Source organism: Oncorhynchus kisutch, linkage group LG17 (assembly GCF_002021735.2).
Source record: "Oncorhynchus kisutch isolate 150728-3 linkage group LG17, Okis_V2, whole genome shotgun sequence".
NCBI classification, from domain to species: domain Eukaryota; kingdom Metazoa; phylum Chordata; class Actinopteri; order Salmoniformes; family Salmonidae; genus Oncorhynchus; species Oncorhynchus kisutch.
Genome location: NC_034190.2, coordinates 43,261,449 through 43,266,678, shown reverse-complemented (window position 1 = coordinate 43,266,678; position 5,230 = coordinate 43,261,449). Strand labels below are relative to the sequence as shown.

Genomic DNA, 5,230 nt, shown 5'->3' with positions numbered 1-5,230 from the left:
AATGTGCGCATAATATTGAACCCTTATGTATCATCATGGAACCTTACTTTCAATGGTTATTTTCTCACTTTTGGGTGTGGTGCATTGTTGCACTGTCCCAGGAACAGAAATGGTTGGTTTTCAGAACAATGGTCAAGTGCCATGATGTGTCTTGCCCCATGTTTGAAACCCTGATGATGCATTGGTACACTTATTTATTACAGAAATTAACGCTCAAGGTTTCAATACATATTATTGGTGTGATTCGTAGGTTTCTGAAAAATGCATCCGACTGTGAGATCTGTCCATCTGTGAAACGTGCTTGAAATAAAGACGACCTGGAACGTGCCCAGAATGTTGAATTGACACTTACATCATGTGACAGTGCCTCGTAAATAATCAGTACGACGTGGCTATAAGAAGTGTTCAAAATCCAGACAAGAGATTGCGTGAAAAAAACGTTGTTCAAAGGATACAGGGTAGAGAGGGTGAATTCGCGATGCAATTTGTTTCACCTTTGAATACAGAAATTCTGCTGGATTTAGCACGCTGCTCAGCTAGCACCTCTGTCCTACCTATAGTAGCTGGCTAGGAAACGTTAGCTAGCTAGCATTAGGTACATTTTAAAACGTATTTTTCAATATGGACGTTTTAACACGATATGATCCTTGGCATGATATACCTTAATAGATCACATTTGTTAGCTAGTTAGCTAACATCGACATGATATTCCATACAATTTGTTTAGAATGTTTTTTTTTTTATTAGCATGGTAGCTAGCTAGCTATCTATCCTTTGAACTCATGTTCAGTCTCTAGCTAGGTAGCTGGTAAATTTGCTATCATCCTTTGTCAGCCCACTACAATTAGTGGTTCCAATTTTAAGACGAATTTACTAGTTTATTATAAAAATTGTGATAACTAGCTAACCCCTTTCAGCTGTGGTAGCTAGCTATTAGTGTTAGCAAGTTATTAGCTAGCAGTGGATAACATAACTAGCTAAACCTAAATGGTAGAATTTATGAGAGTAGAGTAATGTAGCTATTGTCTATGCTAAATTGTCATAAATTCCTCTTCCCTCCCACACATTCCCATAAGGTCTGACTCAAGAATGGGAAAATTCTTAAGAAAGAAACTGATGAAGACACAACAGAAGGGGCCATGGGGCGCTGTGTTGTATTTTAAATAGTTAAATCTGTTATCAATTTCTATTCTGACTTGTAATGTTAAAAAAGGTAGAGAAAATGAACTCCTGTTTCTCTGAATTAGCTAGGCTCACGTTGATAAACTACACAGATTTGAGTCACTGCAATTAAAATTGTTTTCCCAATGTATCCTTCAATTCAATTGTTTTCACTATGTATTGCATGTTTGAGGAGATGATATACTGTTAAACATGTTTGTAACTTAATATTAATAAATTGCCAGAAGGTTTCCACTTTTAAGCTATATTTTTTAAAGTTATAAATATTGGTAGGCTTAACTCGTTAATAAATGGTCAATAGGTTTTGACTTTAAAGGTTAAAGATCTGTCATTGAAAGCAAATCTAAGAAGTGGTAGATATGTTCTATGTGTGCATTTTTTTTTATTTAACCTTTATTTAACTAGGCAAGTCAGTTAACAACACGTTCTTATTTTCAATGACAGCCTAGGAACAGTGAGTTAACTGCCTTGTTCAATGGCAGAAAGACAGATTTTTACTTTGTCAGCTCGGGGATTCGACCTGCAACCTTCAGTTGCAGGCCCAACGCTCTAACCACCAGGCTACCTGCCACCCATACTTCTATGCTTCCCATTCTTAAGTTTCTTTTTGTACACCAGCTTCAAACAGTTGAAAATACAATATTTTTGGTTATGGGAAGCATATTTCACAGTGGTTTAGATGGTACAATGATTCTCTAAACAATGACTGCTTGTTTTGCCACATTAACTGAAATTAGGCAAACTATTAGAATTTTTGCAACCAGGAAATGGCAGTGATTTCTGTATATTGCACCTTTGAAGGTATCATTTTAGCAGTTATAAATGTTGATAACTCAGTTATGTGTATAGGTCTGTCACTTTAAAATAGGATATACTTTTAGCAGTTATACATGTGGGGAAATAATTTCGACATGATTTGAGAGTTCTCTCAGAGCTTAGACATTTGGTACTCATCACTGCTGGGTACTCATCACCACATACATGAGTGAAGATTCAACACTTTGTTAAACATGTTTAGTCAATGAATGGTGGGTATGAAGATCAAAACATTTAACGTTGTGAGAGGATTTCTCCACTGTTTCACCAACCGAAGGTATTAGGGTTACCATTTCACACCAGTGTTCACCATACTTAGGCTATCACAGAGAAGTGGTAAGTATGTGTTGATATAATCTGGTAAGCGGTAATGATGATGATTGAATAATGTCCTGAATGTAAATTTGGCCTGGGCATCAGGGCAAAGGTTGGTCAAGACACATGAAAACCAACCTCTTCAGTTCCTGGGACAAAAATTTAGAGAAAAAAAGGTGGGAAAATAACTATTGTTCCACTGTACAACTAGAAAATGAGGATGCATAAGGGTTGATATGATAAACATTTGTAAGTGCATTTATAAATGGTTAATAAGTGGAGGTAAATATTGGCTGACCATTTGGCAAACATTCACAAGTGACGGCACTCTTGACCAATGCGATATAACCATTAATGTAATTATAACCCTTTTACAAATGGAACCTTATTGTAAAAGTGTTACCCAGATGGGTAAACTACCAGGAACCATACACATTTTGACATTGCATTTTAGTCATTTAGCAGATGCTCTTATTGAGATCGACTTAGTGCATTCATCTTAAAGTTGCCAAGAGAGACAACTGCAAAGATCACAGTCATTCTGACATACACGTGATCCACCATCAGCTTCTAATACCAAACGGGCCTCAGAAGAGAGAGCAGTGGAGTTATGTTGCAGTATGTTATGTGAGTGTGTATGGACTCATCACATACACAAAAAACTGGAGAATGCATTGAAAATATAAAGCTGTACAGTATATTCACATGCTCAATGGTTGTGTTCTGCATGAAATAGCTGCTCCAGTTCTCATTGGTGTTAGGCAGTTACCAGGGACTTAGAATATTACAGTAGATAGATGCATCATAAGGACTAAACAAGGCATGGGTTTGGTATATTATGTGTGGTATATTATGTGTTGGGTATTGGACATTGAAAACGACATCAGCTGTGAAGCCTGGATAACATTTTCAGGATAAAAAAAGCTGAAATTCAACAGTTATCAAGCCTCTTACTGTAAGTTTAGCATGCAATGGCCATTCAAAGTTCAATAGTTAAAGGTATAATGGATGACAGCATTGCAGATTAACTCATGGAAACATTCTATCTTCACGACCTACTGGAGGACTGTTTCTTATCAAAACTCAGATTTGTTTAATGTTTACCTTCACTCAACAGGCTGTGTTTCTCATTATCTTTAGTGGGTCACACACACTCAGCTCCCAAATCGCATCTATTTATATATCCCCAGCTATTTATATGTGATGTTTAAAATATATTAAAAAACGTCCTCTCACTGTCAACTGCGTTTATTTTCAGCAAACTTAACATGTGTAAATATTTGTATGAACATAACAAGAATCAACAACTGAGACATAAACTAAACAAGTTCCACAGACATGTGACTAAATATCATAATTTGTCCCTGAACAAAGGGGGGAGCGGGGGGTCAAAATCAAAAGTAAGTCCGTATCTGGTGTGGCCACCAGCTGCATTAAGTACTGCAATGCATCTCCTCCTCATGGACTGCACCAGATTTGCCAGTTCTTGCTGTGAGATGTTACCCCACTCTTCCACGAAGGAAGTTCCCGGACATTTCTGGGGGGAATGGCCCTAGCTCTCACCCTCCATCCAACAGGGCCCAGATGTCCTCAATGGGATTGAGATCCGGGCTCTTTGCTGGCCATGGTAGAACACTGACATTCCTGTCTTGCAGGAAATCACACACAGAACGAGCAGTATGGCTGGTGGCATTGTCTTGCTGGAGGGTCATGTCAGGATGAGCCTGCAGGAAGGGTACCATATGAGGGAGGACGATGTCTTCCCTGTAACGCACAGCGTTGAGTTTGCATGCAATGACAACAAGCTCAGTCCGGTGATGCTGTGAAACATCGCCCCAGACCATGACGGACCATACAACTCCAAATCGATCCCGCTCCAGAGTGCAGCCCTCGGTGTAACGCTCAATTCTTCGACGATAAACGCAAATCCGACCATCACCCCATGTGAGACAAAACCGTGACTCGTCAGAGAAGAGCACTTTTTACCAGTCCTGTCTGGTCCAGCGACGGTGGATTTGTGCCCATAGGCGATGTTGTTGCCGGTGATGTCTGGTGAGGACCTGCCTTACAACAGGCCTACAAGCCCTCTCTCAGCCTATTGTGGATAGTCTGAGCACTGATGGAGGGATTGTACATTCCTGGTGTAACTCAGGCAGTTGTTGTTGCCATCCTGTACCTGTCCCGAAGGTGTGATGTTCGGATGTACCGATGCTGTGCAGGTGTTGCTACACGTGGTCTGCCACTGCGAGGACAATCAGCTGTCCGTCCTGTCTCCCTGTAGCTCTGTCTTAGGCGTCTCACAGTACGGACATTGCAATTTATTACCCTGGCCACATCTGCATTCCTCAATCCTCCTTGCAGCACGCAGATGATCAGGGACCCTGGGCATCTTTCTTTTGGTGTTTTTCAGAGTCAGTAGAAAGTCCTCTTTAGTGTCCTAAGTTTTCATAACTGTGACCTTAATTGGCTACTGTCTGTAAGCTGTTAATGAACACTGAAAACAAAACAATAAACAACCAACGAACAGTCCTGTAAGTTGCAACACAACACTAAACAGAAATTAACCACCCACAAAACACAATGGAAAACAGGCTACCTAAATATTTTTCTCAATCAGGGACAACGATTGACAGCTGCCTCTGATTGAGAACCATATCAGGCCAAACACAGAAATAGAAAATCATAGACAAACTAACATAGACAACCCACCCAACTCACGCCCTGACCATACTAAAACAAAATACAAAACAAAGGAACTAAGGTCAGAACGTGACAGTTATACTCACAGACAATATTTTGACAGTTTTGGAAACTTTAGAGTGTTTTCTATCCTAATCTGACAATTATATGCATATTCTAGATTCTGGGCCTGAGAAATAGGCAGTTTCATTTGGATACGTTTTTCATCTAAACATCA

At 39.6% G+C, this 5,230-nt stretch overlaps 1 long non-coding RNA gene across 1 annotated transcript; it reads left to right on the top strand.

Annotated features, from left to right (window-relative positions):
- The first annotated feature begins 362 nt into the window (after nt 1-362).
- Nucleotides 363-1,412, top strand: LOC116354468 (uncharacterized). The gene is made up of 2 exons (XR_004203788.1): nt 363-595; nt 1,077-1,412. It is a non-coding gene; the product is annotated as an uncharacterized LOC116354468 (long non-coding RNA).
- The last annotated feature ends 3,818 nt before the right edge of the window (nt 1,413-5,230 follow it).